The 24143-nt window shown below is 49.6% G+C and overlaps 1 protein-coding gene across 1 annotated transcript in view; it reads right to left on the minus strand.

Moving 5' to 3' along the window:
- Positions 1-24143, minus strand: part of LOC134358575 (pleckstrin homology domain-containing family H member 1-like) — a 203394-nt gene that overhangs the window by 23899 nt on the left and 155352 nt on the right. The window lies entirely within an intron of this gene.

Consider the following 24143-nt stretch of genomic DNA (forward strand, 5'->3'; position numbering starts at 1 on the left):
TACAGGATGGACTATCATTACAGGACAGGACAGGAAATTACAGGATGAACTGTCATTACAGGACAGCAAATTACAGGATGGACTGTCATTACAGGACAGGACAGGCACTGGAAATTAGAGAATGGACAGTCATTACAGGACAGGGCAGGCACTGGACATTACAGGATGGACTATCATTACAGGACAGGACAGGAAATTACAGGATGGACTGTCATTACAGTTCAGGACAGGAAATTACAGGATGGACCGTCATTACAGGAAAGGACAGGCACTGGAAATTACAGGATGGGTTGTCATTACAGGACAGGAAATAACAGGATGGACTGTCATAACAGGACAGGACATTAGATGATGGACTGTCATTACAGGACAGGACAGGAAATTGCAGGATGAACTGTCATTACAGGACAGCAAATTACAGGATGGACTGTTATTACAGGACAGGACAGGCACTGGAAATTAGAGAATGGACAGTCATTACAGGACAGGGCAGGCACTGGACATTACAGGATGGACTGTCATTACAGTTCAGGACAGGAAATTACAGGATGGACTGTCATTACAGGACAGGATAGGCACTGGAAATTAGAGAATGGACAGTCATTACAGGACAGGGCAGGCACCGGACATTACAGGATGGACCGTCATTACAGGAAAGGACAGGCACTGGAAATTACAGGATGGGTTGTCATTACAGGACAGGAAATAACAGGATGGACTGTCATTACAGGACAGGACAGGCACTGGACAATGTCCATGTATTACAGTACTTCGACCTTCAGAATAAAAGACAGCTCAGCCAAGAACCGCAAGTCAATGCATCAAATTTTATTCTAGCAGTGAGTGGCACACCAGAGAGTTATATTGATAGGCATATCAGGCTGTTGCATTGTGGGGTGGAGGCACGCCAGAGCGTCACAGTGAGGGGTAGAAAGTATATCAGAGTGCTACCGTGAGCATGGTCAAATTTATCAAATTGAAGTCATTGTAGTGAGTTTGTGGTACATTTCTGAGGTTTCTGGAAGGTACGCGGGATATACCTGCTGGTGGATTTTGAGCCACATCATTGCTGTGTTTGTGTATAGAGTGTGTGTCTGCGTATGGGTATGGAGTGAGTGTCTGTGTGTGTTTGGGTATGGAGCGAGTGTGTGTCCGTGTTTGGGTACGGAGCGAGTGTGTGTCCGTGTTTGGGTACGGAGCGAGTGTGTGTCCGTGTTTGGGTACGGAGCGAGTGTGTGTCCGTGTTTGGGTATGGAGTGAGTGTGTGTCTGTGTTTGGGTACGGAGTGAGTGTGTGTTTGGGTATGGAGCGAGTGTGTGTCTGCGTATGGGTATGGAGCGAGTGTGTGTGTGTGTTTGGGTATGGAGAGCGTGTGTGTCCGTGTTTGGGTACGGAGCGAGTGTGTGTCCGTGTTTGGGTATGGAGTGAGTGTGTGTCTGTGTTTGGGTATGGAGTGAGTGTGTGTCTGCGTATGGGTATGGAGTGAGTGTGTGTGTGTTTGGGTATGGAGCGAGTGTGTGTCCGTGTTTGGGTATGGAGCGAGTGTGTGTCCGTGTTTGGGTATGGAGTGAGTGTGTGTCTGTGTTTGGGTATGGAGTGAGTGTGTGTCTGCGTTTGGGTATGGAGTGAGTGTGTGTCTGCGTATGGGTATGGAGTGAGTGTGTGTGTGTTTGGGTATGGAGCGAGTGTGTGTCCGTGTTTGGGTATGGAGCGAGTGTGTGTCCGTGTTTGGGTATGGAGTGAGTGTGTGTCTGTGTTTGGGTATGGAGTGAGTGTGTGTCTGTGTTTGGGTATGGAGTGAGTGTGTGTCTGTGTTTGGGTATGGAGTGAGTGTGTGTGTTTGGGTATAGAGTGAGTGTGTGTGTGTTTGGGTATGGAGCGAGTGTGTGTCTGTGTTTGGGTACGGAGTGTGTGTGTGTTTGGGTATGGAGTGAGTGTGTGTGTGTTTGGGTATGGAGTGAGTGTGTGTGTGTTTGGGTATGGAGTGAGTGTGCGTCCGTGTGTGGGTATGGAGTGAGTGTGTGTCTGTGTTTGGGTATGGAGTGAGTGTGTGTGTGTTTGGGTATGGAGTGAGTGTGTGTGTGTTTGGGTATGGAGTGAGTGTGTGTGTGTTTGGGTATGGAGTGAGTGTGTGTCTGTGTTTGGGTATGGAGTGAGTGTGTGTCTGTGTTTGGGTATGGAGTGAGTGTGTGTGTGTTTGGGTATGGAGTGAGTGTGTGTCTGTGTTTGGGTATGGAGTGAGTGTGTGTCTGTGTTTGGGTATGGAGTGAGTGTGTGTGTTTGGGTATGGAGTGAGTGTGTGTCTGTGTTTGGGTATGGAGTGAGTGTGTGTGTGTTTGGGTATGGAGTGAGTGTCTGTGTTTGGGTACGGAGCGAGTGTGTGTCTGTGTTTGGGTACGGAGTGAGTGTGTGTTTGGGTATGGAGCGAGTGTGTGTCCGTGTTTGGGTATGGAGCGAGTGTGTGTCTGTGTTTGGGTATGGAGTGAGTGTGTGTCTGTGTTTGGGTATGGAGTGAGTGTCTGTGTTTGGGTATGGAGTGAGTGTGTGTCCGTGTTTGGGTATGGAGTGAGTGTGTGTCCGTGTTTGGGTACGGAGCGAGTGTGTGTCCGTGTTTGGGTATGGAGTGAGTGTGTGTCTGTGTTTGGGTATGGAGTGAGTGTGTGTCTGTGTTTGGGTATGGAGTGAGTGTGTGTGTGTTTGGGTATGGAGCGAGTGTGTGTCCGTGTTTGGGTATGGAGCGAGTGTGTGTCCGTGTTTGGGTATGGAGTGAGTGTGTGTCTGTGTTTGGGTATGGAGTGAGTGTGTGTCTGTGTTTGGGTATGGAGTGAGTGTGTGTCTGTGTTTGGGTATGGAGTGAGTGTGTGTGTGTTTGGGTATGGAGCGAGTGTGTGTCCGTGTTTGGGTATGGAGCGAGTGTGTGTCCGTGTTTGGGTATGGAGTGAGTGTGTGTCTGTGTTTGGGTATGGAGTGAGTGTGTGTCTGTGTTTGGGTACGGAGTGAGTGTGTGTCTGTGTTTGGGTACGGAGTGAGTGTGTGTCTGTGTTTGGGTATGGAGTGAGTGTGTGTCTGTGTTTGGGTATGGAGTGAGTGTGTGTGTGTTTGGGTATGGAGTGAGTGTGTGTCTGTGTTTGGGTATGGAGCGAGTGTGTGTGTGTGTTTGGGTATGGAGTGAGTGTGTGTGTGTTTGGGTATGGAGTGAGTGTGTGTCTGTGTTTGGGTATGGAGTGAGTGTGTGTCTGTGTTTGGGTATGGAGTGAGTGTGTGTGTGTTTGGGTATGGAGTGAGTGTGTGTGTGTTTGGGTATGGAGTGAGTGTGTGTGTGTTTGGGTATGGAGTGAGTGTGTGTCTGTGTTTGGGTATGGAGTGAGTGTGTGTCTGTGTTTGGGTATGGAGTGTGTGTGTGTGTGTTTGGGTATGGAGTGAGTGTGTGTGTGTTTGGGTATGGAGTGAGTGTGTGTGTGTTTGGGTTAGGAGTGAGTGTGTGTGTGTTTGGGTATGGAGTGAGTGTGTGTGTGTTTGGGTTTGGAGTGAGTGTGTGTGTGTTTGGGTATGGAGCGAGTGTGTGTCCGTGTTTGGGTATGGAGCGAGTGTGTGTCCGTGTTTGGGTACGGAGTGAGTGTGTGTCCGTGTTTGGGTACGGAGTGAGTGTGTGTCCGTGTTTGGGTATGGAGTGAGTGTGTGTCTGTGTTTGGGTATGGAGTGAGTGTGTGTCTGTGTTTGGGTATGGAGTGAGTGTGTGTCTGTGTTTGGGTATGGAGTGAGTGTGTGTCTGTGTTTGGGTATGGAGCGAGTGTGTGTCCGTGTTTGGGTATGGAGCGAGTGTGTGTCTGTGTTTGGGTATGGAGCGAGTGTGTGTGTGTGTTTGGGTATGGAGTGAGTGTGTGTGTGTTTGGGTATGGAGTGAGTGTGTGTCTGTGTTTGGGTATGGAGTGAGTGTGTGTCTGTGTTTGGGTATGGAGTGAGTGTGTGTCTGTGTTTGGGTATGGAGTGAGTGTGTGTCTGTGTTTGGGTATGGAGTGAGTGTGTGTCTGTGTTTGGGTATGGAGCGAGTGTGTGTGTGTGTTTGGGTATGGAGTGAGTGTGTGTGTGTTTGGGTATGGAGTGAGTGTGTGTCTGTGTTTGGGTATGGAGTGAGTGTGTGTGTGTTTGGGTATGGAGTGAGTGTGTGTGTGTTTGGGTATGGAGTGAGTGTGTGTGTGTTTGGGTATGGAGTGAGTGTGTGTGTGTTTGGGTATGGAGTGAGTGTGTGTCTGTGTTTGGGTATGGAGTGAGTGTGTGTCTGTGTTTGGGTATGGAGTGAGTGTGTGTGTGTTTGGGTATGGAGTGAGTGTGTGTGTGTTTGGGTATGGAGTGAGTGAGTGTGTGTGTGTTTGGGTATGGAGTGAGTGTGTGTCTGTGTTTGGGTATGGAGTGAGTGTGTGTGTGTTTGGGTATGGAGTGTGTGTGTGTGTTTGGGTATGGAGTGAGTGTGTGTCCGTGTTTGGGTATGGAGCGAGTGTGTGTCCGTGTTTGGGTATGGAGTGAGTGTGTGTCCGTGTTTGGGTATGGAGTGAGTGTGTGTCTGTGTTTGGGTATGGAGTGAGTGTGTGTCTGTGTTTGGGTATGGAGTGAGTGTGTGTCTGTGTTTGGGTATGGAGTGAGTGTGTGTCTGTGTTTGGGTATGGAGTGAGTGTGTGTGTGTTTGGGTAAGGAGTGAGTGTGTGTCTGTGTTTGGGTATGGAGTGAGTGTGTGTCTGTGTTTGGGTATGGAGTGAGTGTGTGTGTGTGTTTGGGTATGGAGTGAGTGTGTGTCTGTGTTTGGGTATGGAGCGAGTGTGTGTGTGTGTTTGGGTATGGAGTGAGTGTGTGTGTGTTTGGGTATGGAGTGAGTGTGTGTCTGTGTTTGGGTATGGAGTGAGTGTGTGTCTGTGTTTGGGTATGGAGTGAGTGTGTGTGTGTTTGGGTATGGAGTGAGTGTGTGTCTGTGTTTGGGTATGGAGTGAGTGTGTGTGTGTTTGGGTATGGAGTGAGTGTGTGTCTGTGTTTGGGTATGGAGTGAGTGTGTGTCTGTGTTTGGGTATGGAGTGTGTGTGTGTGTGTTTGGGTATGGAGTGAGTGTGTGTTTGGGTATGGAGCCAGTGTGTGTCCGTGTTTGGGTATGGAGCGAGTGTGTGTGTGTTTGGGTATGGAGAGAGTGTGTGTCTGTGTTTGGGTATGGAGTGAGTGTGTGTGTGTTTGGGTATGGAGTGAGTGTGTGTCTGTGTTTGGGTATGGAGTGAGTGTGTGTGTGTTTGGGTATGGAGCGAGTGTGTGTCCGTGTTTGGGTATGGAGCGAGTGTGTGTCTGTGTTTGGGTATAGAGTGAGTGTGTGTCTGTGTTTGGGTATGGAGTGAGTGTCTGTGTTTGGGTATGGAGTGAGTGTGTGTCCGTGTTTGGGTATGGAGTGAGTGTGTGTCTGTGTTTGGGTATGGAGTGAGTGGCTGTGTGTTTGGGTATGGAGTGAGTGTGTGTCTGTGTTTGGGTATGGAGTGAGTGTGTGTCTGTGTTTGGGTATGGAGTGAGTGTGTGTCTGTGTTTGGGTATGGAGTGAGTGTGTGTGTGTTTGGGTATGGAGCGAGTGTGTGTCCGTGTTTGGGTATGGAGTGAGTGTGTGTCCGTGTTTGGGTATGGAGTGAGTGTGTGTCTGTGTTTGGGTATGGAGTGAGTGTGTGTCTGTGTTTGGGTATGGAGTGAGTGTGTGTCTGTGTTTGGGTATGGAGCGAGTGTGTGTCTGTGTTTGGGTATGGAGCGAGTGTGTGTGTGTGTTTGGGTATGGAGTGAGTGTGTGTGTGTTTGGGTATGGAGTGAGTGTGTGTCTGTGTTTGGGTAATGGAGTGAGTGTGTGTGTGTTTGGGTAAGGAGTGAGTGTGTGTGTGTTTGGGTATGGAGTGAGTGTGTGTGTGTTTGGGTATGGAGTGAGTGTGTGTTTGGGTATGGAGTGAGTGTGTGTCTGTGTTTGGGTATGGAGTGAGTGTGTGTCTGTGTTTGGGTATGGAGTGTGTGTGTGTGTGTTTGGGTATGGAGTGAGTGTGTGTGTGTTTGGGTATGGAGTGAGTGTGTGTGTGTTTGGGTATGGAGTGAGTGTGCGTGTTTGGGTATGGAGTGAGTGTGTGTGTTTGGGTATGGAGTGAGTGTGTGTGTTTGGGTACGGAGTGAGTGTGTGTCCGTGTTTGGGTATGGAGCGAGTGTGTGTCCGTGTTTGGGTATGGAGTGAGTGTCTGTGTTTGGGTACGGAGCGAGTGTGTGTCTGTGTTTGGGTACGGAGTGAGTGTGTGTATGTGTTTGGGTATGGAGTGAGTGTGTGTCTGTGTTTGGGTATGGAGTGAGTGTGTGTCTGTGTTTGGGTATGGAGTGAGTGTGTGTCTGTGTTTGGGTATGGAGTGAGTGTGTGTCCGTGTTTGGGTATGGAGTGAGTGTGTGTCTGTGTTTGGGTATGGAGCGAGTGTGTGTGTGTGTTTGGGTATGGAGTGAGTGTCTGTGTTTGGGTATGGAGCGAGTGTGTGTGTGTGTTTGGGTATGGAGTGAGTGTGTGTCTGTGTTTGGGTATGGAGTGAGTGTGTGTCTGTGTTTGGGTATGGAGTGAGTGTGTGTCTGTGTTTGGGTATGGAGTGAGTGTGTGTGTGTTTGGGTATGGAGTGAGTGTGTGTCCGTGTTTGGGTATGGAGTGAGTGTGTGTGTGTTTGGGTATGGAGTGAGTGTGTGTCTGTGTTTGGGTATGGAGTGAGTGTGTGTCTGTGTTTGGGTATGGAGTGAGTGTGTGTGTGTTTGGGTATGGAGTGAGTGTGTGTCTGTGTTTGGGTATGGAGTGAGTGTGTGTCTGTGTTTGGGTATGGAGTGAGTGTGTGTCTGTGTTTGGGTATGGAGAGAGTGTGTGTGTGTGTTTGGGTATGGAGTGAGTGTGTGTGTGTTTGTGTATGGAGTGAGTGTGTGTCTGTGTTTGGGTATGGAGTGAGTGTGTGTGTGTTTGGGTAAGGAGCGAGTGTGTGTCTGTGTTTGGGTACGGAGTGAGTGTGTGTTTGGGTATGGAGTGAGTGTGTGTCCGTGTTTGGGTATGGAGTGAGTGTGTGTCTGTGTTTGGGTATGGAGTGAGTGTGTGTCTGTGTTTGGGTATGGAGTGAGTGTGTGTGTGTTTGGGTATGGAGTGAGTGTGTGTCCGTGTTTGGGTATGGAGTGAGTGTGTGTCTGTGTTTGGGTATGGAGTGAGTGTGTGTGTTTGGGTATGGAGCGAGTGTGTGTCTGTGTTTGGGTATGGAGTGAGTGTGTGTGTGTTTGGGTAAGGAGTGAGTGTGTGTCTGTGTTTGGGTATGGAGTGAGTGTGTGTGTGTTTGGGTATGGAGTGAGTGTGTGTCTGTGTTTGGGTATGGAGTGAGTGTGTGTCTGTGTTTGGAGCGAGTGTGTGTCCGTGTTTGGGTATGGAGCGAGTGTGTGTCTGTGTTTGGGTATGGAGCGAGTGTGTGTCTGTGTTTGGGTATGGAGCGAGTGTGTGTCTGTGTTTGGGTATGGAGCGAGTGTGTGTGTGTGTTTGGGCTTGGAGTTTGTGTCTGTGTTTGGGTAACAAGTGAGTGTGTGTCTGTGTTTTGGTATGGAGTGAGTGTGTGTCTGTGTTTGGGTATGGAGTGAGTGTGTGTCTGTGTTTGGGTATGGAGTGAGTGTGTGTCTGTGTTTGGGTATGGAGTGAGTGTGTGTGTTTGGGTATGGAGTGAGTGTGTGTCTGTGTTTGGGTATGGAGTGAGTGTGTGTCTGTGTTTGGGTATGGAGTGAGTGTGTGTGTGTTTGGGTATGGAGTGAGTGTGTGTTTGGGTATGGAGCGAGTGTGTGTCCGTGTTTGGGTATGGAGCGAGTGTGTGTCTGTGTTTGGGTATGGAGCGAGTGTGTGTGTGTGTTTGGGTATGGAGTGAGTGTGTGTGTGTTTGGGTATGGAGTGAGTGTGTGTCTGTGTTTGGGTATGGAGTGAGTGTGTGTGTGTTTGGGTACGGAGCGAGTGTGTGTCTGTGTTTGGGTACGGAGTGAGTGTGTGTTTGGGTATGGAGCGAGTGTGTGTCCGTGTTTGGGTATGGAGCGAGTGTGTGTCTGTGTTTGGGTATGGAGTGAGTGTGTGTCTGTGTTTGGGTATGGAGTGAGTGTCTGTGTTTGGGTATGGAGTGAGTGTGTGTCCGTGTTTGGGTATGGAGTGAGTGTGTGTCTGTGTTTGGGTATGGAGTGAGTGTCTGTGTTTGGGTAAGGAGTGAGTGTGTGTCTGTGTTTGGGTATGGAGTGAGTGTGTGTGTGTTTGGGTATGGAGTGAGTGTGTGTGTGTTTGGGTATGGAGTGAGTGTGTGTGTGTTTGGGTATGGAGTGAGTGTGTGTCTGTGTTTGGGTATGGAGTGTGTGTGTGTGTTTGGGTATGGAGCGAGTGTGTGTCCGTGTTTGGGTATGGAGCGAGTGTGTGTCTGTGTTTGGGTATGGAGCGAGTGTGTGTCTGTGTTTGGGTATGGAGTGAGTGTGTGTCTGTGTTTGGGTATGGAGTGAGTGTGTGTGTGTGTTTGGGTATGGAGTGAGTGTGTGTCTGTGTTTGGGTATGGAGTGAGTGTGTGTCTGTGTTTGGGTATGGAGTGAGTGTGTGTCTGTGTTTGGGTATGGAGTGAGTGTGTGTCTGTGTTTGGGTATGGAGTGAGTGTGTGTCCGTGTTTGGGTATGGAGTGAGTGTGTGTGTTTGGGTATGGAGTGAGTGTGTGTCTGTGTTTGGGTATGGAGTGAGTGTGTGTTTGGGTATGGAGCAAGTGTGTGTCCGTGTTTGGGTATGGAGCGAGTGTGTGTCTGTGTTTGGGTATGGAGTGAGTGTCTGTGTTTGGGTATGGAGTGAGTGTGTGTCCGTGTTTGGGTATGGAGTGAGTGTGTGTCTGTGTTTGGGTATGGAGTGAGTGTCTGTGTTTGGGTACGGAGCGAGTGTGTGTCCATGTTTGGGTACGGAGCGAGTGTGTGTCCATGTTTGGGTATGGAGCGAGTGTGTGTCCATGTTTGGGTATGGAGCGAGTGTGTGTCCGTGTTTGGGTATGGAGCGAGTGTGTGTCCGTGTTTGGCTATGGAGTGAGTGTCTGTGTCTGGGTATGGAGCGAGTGTGTGTCTGTGTTTGGGTATGGAGTGAGTGTGTGTGTGTTTGGGTAAGGTGTGAGTGTGTGTCTGTGTTTGGGTATGGAGTGAGTGTGTGTCTGTGTTTGGGTATGGAGTGAGTGTGTGTGTTTGGGTATGGAGTGAGTGTGTGTGTTTGGGTATGGAGTGAGTGTGTGTCTGTGTTTGGGTATAGAGTGAGTGTGTGTCTGTGTTTGGGTATGGAGTGAGTGTGTGTTTGGGTATGGAGCGAGTGTGTGTCCGTGTTTGGGTATGGAGCGAGTGTGTGTCTGTGTTTGGGTATGGAGCGAGTGTGTGTGTGTGTTTGTGCATGGAGTTTGTGTCTGTGTTTGGGTATGGAGCGAGTGTGTGTCTGTGTTTGGGTATGGAGCGAGTGTGTGTGTGTGTTTGGGCATGGAGTTTGTGTCTGTGTTTGGGTATGGAGCGAGTGTGTGTCCGTGTTTGGGTATGGAGCGAGTGTGTGTCCGTGTTTGGCTATGGAGTGAGTGTCTGTGTCTGGGTATGGAGCGAGTGTGTGTCTGTGTCTGGGTATGGAGTGAGTGTGTGTGTGTTTGGGTACGGAGTGAGTGTCTGTGTTTGGGTACGGAGTGAGTGTGTGTTTGGGTATGGAGCGAGTGTGTGTCCATGTTTGGGTACGGAGCGAGTGTGTGTCCATGTTTGGGTATGGAGCGAGTGTGTGTCCGTGTTTGGGTATGGAGCGAGTGTGTGTCCGTGTTTGGCTATGGAGTGAGTGTCTGTGTCTGGGTATGGAGCGAGTGTGTGTCTGTGTTTGGGTATGGAGTGAGTGTGTGTGTGTTTGGGTAAGGAGTGAGTGTGTGTCTGTGTTTGGGTATGGAGTGAGTGTGTGTCTGTGTTTGGGTATGGAGTGAGTGTGTGTGTGTTTGGGTATGGAGTGAGTGTGTGTGTGTTTGGGTATGGAGTGAGTGTGTGTCTGTGTTTGGGTATGGAGTGAGTGTGTGTCTGTGTTTGGGTATGGAGTGAGTGTGTGTTTGGGTATGGAGCGAGTGTGTGTCCGTGTTTGGGTATGGAGCGAGTGTGTGTCTGTGTTTGGGTATGGAGCGAGTGTGTGTGTGTGTTTGGGCATGGAGTGTGTGTCTGTGTTTGGGTATGGAGCGAGTGTGTGTCCGTGTTTGGGTATGGAGCGAGTGTGTGTCCGTGTTTGGCTATGGAGTGAGTGTCTGTGTCTGGGTATGGAGCGAGTGTGTGTCTGTGTTTGGGTATGGAGTGAGTGTGTGTGTGTTTGGGTAAGGAGTGAGTGTGTGTCTGTGTTTGGGTATGGAGTGAGTGTGTGTCTGTGTTTGGGTATGGAGTGAGTGTGTGTTTGGGTATGGAGCGAGTGTGTGTCTGTGTTTGGGTATGGAGCGAGTGTGTGTGTGTGTTTGGGTATGGAGTGAGTGTGTGTGTGTTTGGGTATGGAGTGAGTGTGTGTCTGTGTTTGGGTATGGAGTGAGTGTGTGTGTGTTTGGGTAAGGAGTGAGTGTGTGTGTGTTTGGGTATGGAGTGAGTGTGTGTGTGTTTGGGTATGGAGTGAGTGTGTGTCTGTGTTTGGGTATGGAGTGAGTGTGTGTCTGTGTTTGGGTATGGAGTGTGTGTGTGTGTGTTTGGGTATGGAGTGAGTGTGTGTGTGTTTGGGTATGGAGTGAGTGTGTGTGTGTTTGGGTATGGAGTGAGTGTGTGTGTTTGGGTATGGAGTGAGTGTGTGTGTGTTTGGGTATGGAGTGAGTGTGTGTGTTTGGGTATGGAGCGAGTGTGTGTCCGTGTTTGGGTATGGAGCGAGTGTGTGTCCGTGTTTGGCTATGGAGTGAGTGTCTGTGTCTGGGTATGGAGCGAGTGTGTGTCTGTGTTTGGGTATGGAGTGAGTGTGTGTGTGTTTGGGTAAGGAGTGAGTGTGTGTCTGTGTTTGGGTATGGAGTGAGTGTGTGTCTGTGTTTGGGTATGGAGTGAGTGTGTGTTTGGGTATGGAGCAAGTGTGTGTCCGTGTTTGGGTATGGAGCGAGTGTGTGTCTGTGTTTGGGTATGGAGCGAGTGTGTGTGTGTGTTTGGGCATGGAGTTTGTGTCTGTGTTTGGGTATGGAGCGAGTGTGTGTGTGTGTTTGGGCTTGGAGTTTGTGTCTGTGTTTGGGTAAGGAGTGAGTGTGTGTCTGTGTTTTGGTATGGAGTGAGTGTGTGTCTGTGTTTGGGTATGGAGTGAGTGTGTGTTTGGGTATGGAGCAAGTGTGTGTCCGTGTTTGGGTATGGAGTGAGTGTGTGTGTTTGGGTATGGAGTGAGTGTGTGTCTGTGTTTGGGTATGGAGTGAGTGTGTGTCTGTGTTTGGGTATGGAGTGAGTGTGTGTTTGGGTATGGAGTGAGTGTGTGTTTGGGTATGGAGCAAGTGTGTGTCCGTGTTTGGGTATGGAGCGAGTGTGTGTCTGTGTTTGGGTATGGAGCGAGTGTGTGTGTGTGTTTGGGTATGGAGTGAGTGTGTGTGTGTTTGGGTATGGAGTGAGTGTGTGTCTGTGTTTGGGTATGGAGTGAGTGTGTGTGTGTTTGGGTACGGAGCGAGTGTGTGTCTGTGTTTGGGTACGGAGTGAGTGTGTGTTTGGGTATGGAGCGAGTGTGTGTCCGTGTTTGGGTATGGAACGAGTGTGTGTCTGTGTTTGGGTATGGAGTGAGTGTGTGTGTGTGTTTGGGTATGGAGTGAGTGTCTGTGTTTGGGTATGGAGTGAGTGTGTGTCCGTGTTTGGGTATGGAGTGAGTGTGTGTCTGTGTTTGGGTATGGAGTGAGTGTCTGTGTTTGGGTACGGAGCGAGTGTGTGTCTGTGTTTGGGTACGGAGTGAGTGTGTGTCCGTGTTTGGGTATGGAGTGAGTGTGTGTCCGTGTTTGGGTATGGAGTGAGTGTGTGTGTGTTTGGGTAAGGAGTGAGTGTGTGTCTGTGTTTGGGTATGGAGTGAGTGTGTGTCTGTGTTTGGGTATGGAGTGAGTGTGTGTGTGTTTGGGTATGGAGTGAGTGTGTGTGTGTTTGGGTATGGAGTGAGTGTGTGTGTGTTTGGGTATGGAGTGAGTGTGTGTCTGTGTTTGGGTATGGAGTGAGTGTGTGTCTGTGTTTGGGTATGGAGTGAGTGTGTGTTTGGGTATGGAGCAAGTGTGTGTCCGTGTTTGGGTATGGAGCGAGTGTGTGTCTGTGTTTGGGTATGGAGAGAGTGTGTGTGTGTGTTTGGGTATGGAGTGAGTGTGTGTGTGTTTGGGTATGGAGTGAGTGTGTGTCTGTGTTTGGGTATGGAGTGAGTGTGTGTGTGTTTGGGTACGGAGCGAGTGTGTGTCTGTGTTTGGGTACGGAGTGAGTGTGTGTTTGGGTATGGAGCGAGTGTGTGTCCGTGTTTGGGTATGGAACGAGTGTGTGTCTGTGTTTGGGTATGGAGTGAGTGTGTGTCTGTGTTTGGGTATGGAGTGAGTGTCTGTGTTTGGGTATGGAGTGAGTGTGTGTCCGTGTTTGGGTATGGAGTGAGTGTGTGTCTGTGTTTGGGTATGGAGTGAGTGTGTGTGTGTTTGGGTATGGAGTGAGTGTGTGTCTGTGTTTGGGTACGGAGTGAGTGTGTGTTTGGGTATGGAGAGTGAGTGTGTGTCTGGGTATGGAGCGAGTGTGTGTCTGTGTTTGGGTATGGAGTGAGTGTGTGTCCGTGTTTGGGTATGGAGTGAGTGTGTGTCCGTGTTTGGGTATGGAGTGAGTGTGTGTCTGTGTTTGGGTATGGAGTGAGTGTGTGTGCGTGTTTGGGTATGGAGTGAGTGTGTGTGTGTTTGGGTATGGAGTGAGTGTGTGTCTGTGTTTGGGTATGGAGTGAGTGTGTGTCTGTGTTTGGGTATGGAGTGAGTGTGTGTCTGTGTTTGGGTATGGAGTGAGTGTGTGTGTGTTTGGGTATGGAGTGAGTGTGTGTGTGTTTGGGTATGGAGCGAGTGTGTGTGTGTGTTTGGGTATGGAGTGAGTGTGTGTGTGTTTGGGTATGGAGTGAGTGTGTGTCTGTGTTTGGGTATGGAGTGAGTGTGTGTCTGTGTTTGGGTATGGAGTGAGTGTGTGTGTGTTTGGGTATGGAGTGAGTGTGTGTGTGTTTGGGTATGGAGTGAGTGTGTGTGTGTTTGGGTATGGAGTGAGTGTGTGTGTTTGGGTATGGAGTGAGTGTGTGTGTGTTTGGGTATGGAGTGAGTGTGTGTTTGGGTATGGAGTGAGTCTGTGTGTGTGTTTGGGTATGGAGTGAGTGTGTGTCTGTGTTTGGGTATGGAGTGTGTGTGTGTGTGTTTGGGTATGCAGTAAATCTGTGTTTGGGTATGGAGCGAGTGTGTGTCCGTGTTTGGGTATGGAGCGAGTGTGTGTCCGTGTTTGGCTATGGAGTGAGTGTCTGTGTCTGGGTATGGAGCGAGTGTGTGTCTGTGTTTGGGTATGGAGTGAGTGTGTGTGTGTTTGGGTAAGGAGTGAGTGTGTGTCTGTGTTTGGGTATGGAGTGAGTGTGTGTCTGTGTTTGGGTATGGAGTGAGTGTGTGTCTGTGTTTGGGTATGGAGTGAGTGTGTGTGTGTTTGGGTATGGAGTGAGTGTGTGTGTGTTTGGGTATGGAGTGAGTGTGTGTTTGGGTATGGAGCAAGTGTGTGTCCGTGTTTGGGTATGGAGCGAGTGTGTGTCTGTGTTTGGGTATGGAGCGAGTGTGTGTGTGTGTTTGGGTATGGAGTGAGTGTGTGTGTGTTTGGGTATGGAGTGAGTGTGTGTCTGTGTTTGGGTATGGAGTGAGTGTGTGTGTGTTTGGGTATGGAGCGAGTGTGTGTCCGTGTTTGGCTATGGAGTGAGTGTCTGTGTCTGGGTATGGAGCGAGTGTGTGTCTGTGTTTGGGTATGGAGTGAGTGTGTGTGTGTTTGGGTAAGGAGTGAGTGTGTGTCTGTGTTTGGGTATGGAGTGAGTGTGTGTCTGTGTTTGGGTATGGAGTGAGTGTGTGTGTGTGTTTGGGTATGGAGTGAGTGTGTGTCCGTGTTTGGGTATGGAGTGAGTGTGTGTGTGTTTGGGTATGGAGTGAGTGTGTGTGTTTGGGTATGGAGTGAGTGTGTGTGTGTGTTTGGGTATGGAGTGAGTGTGTGTGTGTTTGGGTATGGAGTGAGTGTGTGTGTGTGTTTGGGTATGGAGTGAGTGTGTGTGTGTTTGGGTATGGAGTGAGTGTGTGTCTGTGTTTGGGTATGGAGTGAGTGTGTGTCTGTGTTTGGGTATGGAGTGAGTGTGTGTCTGTGTTTGGGTATGGAGTGAGTGTGTGTGTGTTTGGGTATGGAGTGAGTGTGTGTCTGTGTTTGGGTATGGAGTGAGTGTGTGTGTGTTTGGGTATGGAGTGAGTGTGTGTCTGTGTTTGGGTATGGAGTGAGTGTGTGTCTGTGTTTGGGTATGGAGTGAGTGTGTGTGTTTGGGTATGGAGTGAGTGTGTGTGTGTGTTTGGGTATGGAGTGAGTGTGTGTGTGTTTGGGTATGGAGTGAGTGTGTGTGTGTTTGGGTATGGAGTGAGTGTGTGTCTGTGTTTGGGTATGGAGTGTGTGTGTGTGTGTTTGGGTATGGAGTGAGTGTGTGTGTGTTTGGGTATGGAGTGAGTGTGTGTGTGTTTGGGTATGGAGTGAGTGTGTGTGTTTGGGTATGCAGTGAGTGTGTGTGTTTGGGTATGGAGTGAGTGTGTGTCTGTGTTTGGGTATGGAGTGAGTGTGTGTGTGTTTGGGTATGGAGTGAGTGTGTGTCTGTGTTTGGGTATGGAGTGAGTGTGTGTCTGTGTTTGGGTATGGAGTGAGTGTGTGTGTGTTTGGGTATGGAGTGAGTGTCTGTGTTTGGGTATGGAGTGAGTGTGTGTCTGTGTTTGGGTATGGAGTGAGTGTGTGTCTGTGTTTGGGTATGGAGCGAGTGTGTGTCTGTGTTTGGGTATGGAGTGAGTGTCTGTGTTTGGGTATGGAGCGAGTGTGTGTCCGTGTTTGGGTATGGAGCGAGTGTGTGTCCGTGTTTGGCTATGGAGTGAGTGTCTGTGTCTGGGTATGGAGCGAGTGTGTGTCTGTGTTTGGGTATGGAGTGAGTGTGTGTGTGTTTGGGTAAGGAGTGAGTGTGTGTCTGTGTTTGGGTATGGAGTGAGTGTGTGTCTGTGTTTGGGTATGGAGTGAGTGTGTGTGTGTTTGGGTATGGAGCGAGTGTGTGTCCGTGTTTGGGTAAGGAGTGAGTGTGTGTGTGTTTGGGTATGGAGTGAGTGTGTGTGTTTGGGTATGGAGTGAGTGTGTGTGTGTGTTTGGGTATGGAGTGAGTGTGTGTGTGTTTGGGTATGGAGTGAGTGTGTGTGTGTGTTTGGGTATGGAGTGAGTGTGTGTTTGGGTATGGAGTGAGTGTGTGTGTGTTTGGGTATGGAGTGAGTGTGTGTCTGTGTTTGGGTATGGAGTGAGTGTGTGTCTGTGTTTGGGTATGGAGTGAGTGTGTGTGTGTTTGGGTATGGAGTGAGTGTGTGTCTGTGTTTGGGTATGGAGTGAGTGTGTGTGTGTTTGGGTATGGAGTGAGTGTGTGTCTGTGTTTGGGTATGGAGTGAGTGTGTGTGTGTTTGGGTATGGAGTGAGTGTGTGTGTTTGGGTATGGAGTGAGTGTGTGTGTGTGTTTGGGTATGGAGTGAGTGTGTGTTTGGGTATGGAGTGAGTGTGTGTGTGTTTGGGTATGGAGTGAGTGTGTGTCTGTGTTTGGGTATGGAGTGAGTGTGTGTGTGTTTGGGTATGGAGTGAGTGTGTGTGTGTTTGGGTATGGAGTGAGTGTGTGTGTGTTTGGGTATGGAGTGAGTGTGTGTGTGTTTGGGTATGGAGTGAGTGTGTGTGTTTGGGTATGGAGTGAGTGTGTGTCTGTGTTTGGGTATGGAGTGAGTGTGTGTTTGGGTATGGAGCAAGTGTGTGTCCGTGTTTGGGTATGGAGCGAGTGTGTGTCTGTGTTTGGGTATGGAGTGAGTGTGTGTCCGTGTTTGGGTATGGAGTGAGTGTGTGTGTGTTTGGGTATGGAGTGAGTGTGTGTGTGTTTGGGTATGGAGTGAGTGTGTGTCTGTGTTTGGGTATGGAGTGAGTGTGTGTCTGTGTTTGGGTATGGAGTGAGTGTGTGTGTGTTTGGGTATGGAGTGAGTGTGTGTGTTTGGGTATGGAGTGAGTGTGTGTCTGTGTTTGGGTATGGAGTGAGTGTGTGTCTGTGTTTGGGTATGGAGTGAGTGTGTGTTTGGGTATGGAGCAAGTGTGTGTCCGTGTTTGGGTATGGAGCGAGTGTGTGTCTGTGTTTGGGTATGGAGTGAGTGTGTGTCCGTGTTTGGGTATGGAGTGAGTGTGTGTCCGTGTTTGGGTATGGAGTGAGTGTGTGTCCGTGTTTGGGTACGGAGTGAGTGTCTGTGTTTGGGTACGGAGTGAGTGTCTGTGTTTGGGTACGGAGTGAGTGTGTGTCTGTGTTTGGGTACGGAGTGAGTGTGTGTTTGGGTACGGAGCGAGTGTGTGTCCGTGTTTGGGTATGGAGTGAGTGTGTGTCCGTGTTTGGGTATGGAGTGAGTGTGTGTCTGTGTTTGGGTATGGAGCGAGTGTGTGTCTGTGTTTGGGTACGGAGTGAGTGTGTGTCCGTGTTTGGGTATGGAGCGAGTGTGTGTCCGTGTTTGGCTATGGAGTGAGTGTCTGTGTTTGGGTATGGAGCGAGTGTGTGTCCGTGTTTGGGTATGGAGCGAGTGTGTGTCCGTGTTTGGGTATGGAGTGAGTGTATGTGTCTGGGTATGGAGCGAGTGTGTGTCTGTGTTTGGGTATGGAGTGAGTGTCTGTGTCTGGGTATGGAGCGAGTGTGTGTCTGTGTTTGGGTATGGAGTGAGTGTGTGTGTGTTTGGGTAAGGAGTGAGTGTGTGTGTTTGGGTATGGAGTGAGTGTGTGTGTGTTTGGGTATGGAGTGAGTGTGTGTGTGTGTTTGGGTATGGAGTGAGTGTGTGTCTGTGTTTGGGTATGGAGTGTGTGTGTGTGTGTTTGGGTATGGAGTGAGTGTGTGTCTGTGTTTGGGTATGGAGTGAGTGTGTGTGTGTTTGGGTATGGAGTGAGTGTGTGTGTTTGGGTATGGAGTGAGTGTGTGTGTTTGGGTATGGAGTGAGTGTGTGTCTGTGTTTGGGTATGGAGTGAGTGTGTGTCTGTGTTTGGGTATGGAGTGAGTGTGTGTTTGGGTATGGAGCGAGTGTGTGTCCGTGTTTGGGTATGGAGCGAGTGTGTGTCCGTGTTTGGCTATGGAGTGAGTGTCTGTGTCTGGGTATGGAGCGAGTGTGTGTCTGTGTTTGGGTATGGAGTGAGTGTGTGTGTGTTTGGGTAAGGAGTGAGTGTGTGTCTGTGTTTGGGTATGGAGTGAGTGTGTGTCTGTGTTTGGGTATGGAGTGAGTGTGTGTGTGTTTGGGTATGGAGTGAGTGTGTGTGTTTGGGTATGGAGTGAGTGTGTGTCTGTGTTTGGGTATGGAGTGAGTGTGTGTGTGTGTTTGGGTATGGAGTGAGTGTGTGTTTGGGTATGGAGCAAGTGTGTGTCCGTGTTTGGGTATGGAGCGAGTGTGTGTCTGTGTTTGGGTATGGAGCGAGTGTGTGTGTGTGTTTGGGTATGGAGTGAGTGTGTGTCTGTGTTTGGGTATGGAGTGAGTGTGTGTGTGTTTGGGTACGGAGTGAGTGTGTGTCTGTGTTTGGGTATGGAGTGAGTGTGTGTTTGGGTATGGAGCGAGTGTGTGTCCGTGTTTGGGTATGGAGCGAGTGTGTGTCTGTGTTTGGGTATGGAGCGAGTGTGTGTGTGTGTTTGGGTATGGAGTGAGTGTGTGTCTGTGTTTGGGTATGGAGTGAGTGTGTGTGTGTTTGGGTATGGAGTGAGTGTGTGTCTGTGTTTGGGTATGGAGTGAGTGTGTGTCTGTGTTTGGGTATGGAGTGAGTGTGTGTGTTTGGGTATGGAGTGAGTGTGTGTGTGTTTGGGTATGGAGTGAGTGTGTGTCTGTGTTTGGGTATGGAGTGAGTGTGTGTGTGTTTGGGTATGGAGTGAGTGTGTGTCCGTGTTTGGGTATGGAGTGAGTGTGTGTCTGTGTTTGGGTATGGAGTGAGTGTGTGTGTGTTTGGGTACGGAGCGAGTGTGTGTCTGTGTTTGGGTACGGAGTGAGTGTGTGTTTGGGTATGGAGCGAGTGTGTGTCTGTGTTTGGGTATGGAGTGAGTGTGTGTCTGTGTTTGGGTATGGAGTGAGTGTCTGTGTTTGGGTATGGAGCGAGTGTGTGTCTGTGTTTGGGTATGGAGTGAGTGTGTGTCTGTGTTTGGGTATGGAGTGAGTGTGTGTCTGTGTTTGGGTATGGAGTGAGTGTGTGTGTGTTTGGGTATGGAGTGAGTGTGTGTGTGTTTGGGTATGGAGTGAGTGTGTGTCTGTGTTTGGGTATGGAGTGAGTGTGTGTCTGTGTTTGGGTATGGAGTGAGTGTGTGTGTGTTTGGGTATGGAGCGAGTGTGTGTCTGTGTTTGGGTATGGAGCGAGTGTGTGTCTGTGTTTGGGTATGGAGCGAGTGTGTGTGTGTGTTTGGGCATGGAGTTTGTGTCTGTGTTTGGGTATGGAGCGAGTGTGTGTCCGTGTTTGGGTATGGAGCGAGTGTGTGTCCGTGTTTGGCTATGGAGTGAGTGTCTGTGTCTGGGTATGGAGCGAGTGTGTGTCTGTGTTTGGGTATGGAGTGAGTGTGTGTGTGTTTGGGTATGGAGTGAGTGTGTGTCTGTGTTTGGGTATGGAGTGAGTGTGTGTCTGTGTTTGGGTATGGAGTGAGTGTGTGTTTGGGTATGGAGCAAGTGTGTGTCCGTGTTTGGGTATGGAGTGAGTGTGTGTCTGTGTTTGGGTATGGAGCGAGTGTGTGTGTGTGTTTGGGTATGGAGCGAGTGTGTGTGTGTGTTTGGGTATGGAGTGAGTGTGTGTGTGTTTGGGTATGGAGTGAGTGTGTGTCTGTGTTTGGGTATGGAGTGAGTGTGTGTGTGTTTGGGTATGGAGCGAGTGTGTGTCTGTGTTTGGGTACGGAGTGAGTGTGTGTTTGGGTATGGAGCGAGTGTGTGTCTGTGTTTGGGTATGGAGTGAGTGTGTGTGTGTTTGGGTATGGAGTGAGTGTGTGTCTGTGTTTGGGTATGGAGTGAGTGTCTGTGTTTGGGTATGGAGTGAGTGTGTGTCCGTGTTTGGGTATGGAGTGAGTGTGTGTCTGTGTTTGGGTATGGAGTGAGTGTCTGTGTTTGGGTATGGAGTGAGTGTGTGTCTGTGTTTGGGTACGGAGTGAGTGTGTGTCCGTGTTTGGGTACGGAGTGAGTGTCTGTGTTTGGGTACGGAGTGAGTGTGTGTTTGGGTACGGAGCGAGTGTGTGTCCATGTTTGGGTACGGAGCGAGTGTGTGTCCGTGTTTGGGTATGGAGCGAGTGTGTGTCCGTGTTTGGGTATGGAGCGAGTGTGTGTCCGTGTTTGGCTATGGAGTGAGTGTCTGTGTCTGGGTATGGAGCGAGTGTGTGTCTGTGTTTGGGTATGGAGTGAGTGTGTGTGTGTTTGGGTAAGGAGTGAGTGTGTGTCTGTGTTTGGGTATGGAGTGAGTGTGTGTCTGTGTTTGGGTATGGAGTGAGTGTGTGTCTGTGTTTGGGTATGGAGTGAGTGTGTGTGTTTGGGTATGGAGTGAGTGTGTGTCTGTGTTTGGGTATGGAGTGAGTGTGTGTCTGTGTTTGGGTATGGAGTGAGTGTGTGTCTGTGTTTGGGTATGGAGTGAGTGTGTGTGTGTTTGGGTACGGAGCGAGTGTGTGTCTGTGTTTGGGTATGGAGCGAGTGTGTGTCTGTGTTTGGGTATGGAGCGAGTGTGTGTGTGTGTTTGGGCATGGAGTTTGTGTCTGTGTTTGGGTATGGAGCGAGTGTGTGGCCGTGTTTGGGTATGGAGCGAGTGTGTGTCTGTGTTTGGCTATGGAGTGAGTGTCTGTGTCTGGGTATGGAGCGAGTGTGTGTCTGTGTTTGGGTATGGAGTGAGTGTGTGTGTGTTTGGGTAAGGAGTGAGTGTGTGTCTGTGTTTGGGTATGGAGTGAGTGTGTGTCTGTGTTTGGGTATGGAGTGAGTGTGTGTTTGGGTATGGAGCGAGTGTGTGTCCGTGTTTGGAGCAAGTGTGTGTCCGTGTTTGAGTGTGTGTGTGTGGGATGGAGCGAGTGTGTGTCTGTGTTTGGGTATGGAGCGAGTGTGTGTGTGTGTTTGGGTATGGAGTGAGTGTGTGTGTGTTTGGGTATGGAGTGAGTGTGTGTCTGTGTTTGGGTATGGAGTGAGTGTGTGTGTGTTTGGGTATGGAGTGAGTGTGTGTCTGTGTTTGGGTATGGAGTGAGTCTGTGTGTGTTTGGGTAAGGAGTGAGTGTGTGTGTGTTTGGGTATGGAGTGAGTGTGTGTGTGTTTGGGTATGGAGTGAGTGTGTGTGTGTTTGGGTATGGAGTGAGTGTGTGTCTGTGTTTGGGTATGGAGTGAGTGTGTGTGTGTTTGGGTATGGAGTGAGTGTGTGTGTGTTTGGGTATGGAGTGAGTGTGTGTCTGTGTTTGGGTATGGAGTGAGTGTGTGTCTGTGTTTGGGTATGGAGTGAGTGTGTGTGTGTTTGGGTATGGAGTGAGTGTGTGTGTGTTTGGGTATGGAGTGAGTGTGTGTGTGTTTGGGTATGGAGTGAGTGTGTGTGTTTGGGTATGGAGTGAGTGTGTGTGTGTTTGGGTATGGAGTGAGTGTGTGTGTGTTTGGGTATGGAGTGAGTGTGTGTGTGTTTGGGTATGGAGTGAGTGTGTGTCTGTGTTTGGGTATGGAGTGTGTGTGTGTGTGTTTGGGTATGGAGTGAGTGTGTGTGTGTTTGGGTATGGAGTGAGTGTGTGTGTGTTTGGGTATGGAGTGAGTGTGTGTCTGTGTTTGGGTATGGAGTGAGTGTGTGTGTGTTTGGGTATGGAGTGAGTGTGTGTCTGTGTTTGGGTATGGAGTGAGTGTGTGTCTGTGTTTGGGTATGGAGTGAGTGTGTGTTTGGGTATGGAGCAAGTGTGTGTCCGTGTTTGGGTATGGAGCGAGTGTGTGTCTGTGTTTGGGTATGGAGCGAGTGTGTGTGTGTGTTTGGGTATGGAGTGAGTGTGTGTGTGTTTGGGTATGGAGTGAGTGTGTGTCTGTGTTTGGGTACGGAGTGAGTGTGTGTGTGTTTGGGTATGGAGCGAGTGTGTGTCTGTGTTTGGGTACGGAGTGAGTGTGTGTTTGGGTATGGAGCGAGTGTGTGTCCGTGTTTGGGTATGGAGTGAGTGTGTGTCCGTGTTTGGGTATGGAGTGAGTGTCTGTGTTTGGGTACGGAGCGAGTGTGTGTCTGTGTTTGGGTATGGAGTGAGTGTGTCTGTGTTTGGGTATGGAGTGAGTGTGTGTCTGTGTTTGGGTATGGAGTGAGTGTGTGTCTGTGTTTGGGTACGGAGTGAGTGTGTGTGTGTTTGGGTATGGAGTGAGTGTGTGTCTGTGTTTGGGTATGGAGTGAGTGTGTGTGTGTTTGGGTATGGAGTGAGTGTGTGTCTGTGTTTGGGTATGGAGTGAGTGTGTGTGTGTTTGGGTATGGAGCGAGTGTGTGTCTGTGTTTGGGTATGGAGTGAGTGTGTGTGTGTTTGGGTATGGAGTGAGTGTGTGTCCGTGTTTGGGTATGGAGTGAGTGTGTGTCTGTGTTTGGGTATGGAGTGAGTGTCTGTGTTTGGGTACGGAGCGAGTGTGTGTCTGTGTTTGGGTATGGAGTGAGTGTGTGTCCGTGTTTGGGTATGGAGTGAGTGTGTGTCTGTGTTTGGGTATGGAGTGAGTGTGTGTGTGTTTGGGTATGGAGTGAGTGTGTGTGTGTTTGGGAGCGAGTGTGTGTCCATGTTTGGGTATGGAGTGAGTGTGTGTGTGTTTGGGTAAGGAGTGAGTGTGTGTCTGTGTTTGGGTATGGAGTGAGTGTGTGTCTGTGTTTGGGTATGGAGTGAGTGTGTGTTTGGGTATGGAGCAAGTGTGTGTCCGTGTTTGGAGCAAGTGTGTGTCCGTGTTTGGGTATGGAGCGAGTGTGTGTCTGTGGTTGGGTATGGAGCGAGTGTGTGTGTGTGTTTGGGTATGGAGTGAGTGTGTGTGTGTGTTTGGGTATGGAGTGAGTGTGTGTGTGTTTGGGTATGGAGTGAGTGTGTGTGTGTTTGGGTATGGAGTGAGTGTGTGTCTGTGTTTGGGTATGGAGTGAGTGTGTGTGTGTTTGGGTATGGAGTGAGTGTGTGTGTGTTTGGGTATGGAGTGAGTGTGTGTGTGTTTGGGTATGGAGTGAGTGTGTGTTTGGGTATGGAGTGAGTGTGTGTGTGTTTGGGTATGGAGTGAGTGTGTGTTTGGGTATGGAGTGAGTGTGTGTCTGTGTTTGGGTATGGAGTGAGTGTGTGTCTGTGTTTGGGTATGGAGTGAGTGTGTGTCTGTGTTTGGGTATGGAGTGAGTGTGTGTGTGTTTGGGTATGGAGTGAGTGTGTGTGTGTTTGGGTATGGAGTGAGTGTGTGTGTGTTTGGGTATGGAGTGAGTGTGTGTGTTTGGGTATGGAGTGAGTGTGTGTGTGTTTGGGTATGGAGTGAGTGTGTGTCTGTGTTTGGGTATGGAGTGAGTGTGTGTGTGTTTGGGTATGGAGTGAGTGTGTGTCTGTGTTTGGGTATGGAGTGAGTGTGTGTGTGTTTGGGTATGGAGTGAGTGTGTGTCTGTGTTTGGGTATGGAGTGAGTGTGTGTCTGTGTTTGGGTATGGAGTGAGTGTGTGTGTTTGGGTATGGAGTGAGTGTGTGTGTGTTTGGGTATGGAGTGAGTGTGTGTGTGTTTGGGTATGGAGTGAGTGTGTGTCTGTGTTTGGGTATGGAGTGAGTGTGTGTTTGGGTATGGAGCAAGTGTGTGTCTGTGTTTGGGTATGGAGCGAGTGTGTGTGTGTGTTTGGGTATGGAGTGAGTGTGTGTGTGTTTGGGTATGGAGTGAGTGTGTGTCTGTGTTTGGGTATGGAGTGAGTGTGTGTGTGTTTGGGTATGGAGTGAGTGTGTGTCTGTGTTTGGGTATGGAGTGAGTGTGTGTTTGGGTATGGAGCGAGTGTGTGTCCGTGTTTGGGTATGGAGTGAGTGTGTGTCCGTGTTTGGGTATGGAGTGAGTGTCTGTGTTTGGGTACGGAGCGAGTGTGTGTCTGTGTTTGGGTATGGAGTGAGTGTGTCTGTGTTTGGGTATGGAGTGAGTGTGTGTCTGTGTTTGGGTATGGAGTGAGTGTGTGTGTTTGGGTATGGAGTGAGTGTGTGTGTTTGGGTATGGAGTGAGTGTGTGTCTGTGTTTGGGTATGGAGTGAGTGTGTGTGTGTTTGGGTAAGGAGCGAGTGTGTGTCTGTGTTTGGGTACGGAGTGAGTGTGTGTTTGGGTATGGAGCGAGTGTGTGTCTGTGTTTGGGTATGGAGTGAGTGTCTGTGTTTGGGTATGGAGTGAGTGTGTGTCCGTGTTTGGGTATGGAGTGAGTGTGTGTCTGTGTTTGGGTATGGAGTGAGTGTCTGTGTTTGGGTACGGAGCGAGTGTGTGTCTGTGTTTGGGTACGGAGTGAGTGTGTGTCCGTGTTTGGGTACGGAGTGAGTGTCTGTGTTTGGGTACGGAGTGAGTGTCTGTGTTTGGGTACGGAGTGAGTGTGTGTTTGGGTACGGAGCGAGTGTGTGTCCATGTTTGGGTACGGAGCGAGTGTGTGTCCGTGTTTGGGTATGGAGCGAGTGTGTGTCCGTGTTTGGGTATGGAGCGAGTGTGTGTCCGTGTTTGGCTATGGAGTGAGTGTCTGTGTCTGGGTATGGAGCGAGTGTGTGTCTGTGTTTGGGTATGGAGTGAGTGTGTGTGTGTTTGGGTAAGGAGTGAGTGTGTGTCTGTGTTTGGGTATGGAGTGAGTGTGTGTCTGTGTTTGGGTATGGAGTGAGTGTGTGTCTGTGTTTGGGTATGGAGTGAGTGTGTGTGTTTGGGTATGGAGTGAGTGTGTGTCTGTGTTTGGGTAT

Source organism: Mobula hypostoma, chromosome 1 (genome assembly GCF_963921235.1).
Source record: "Mobula hypostoma chromosome 1, sMobHyp1.1, whole genome shotgun sequence".
In the NCBI taxonomy this organism is placed as follows: Eukaryota; Metazoa; Chordata; class Chondrichthyes; order Myliobatiformes; family Myliobatidae; genus Mobula; species Mobula hypostoma.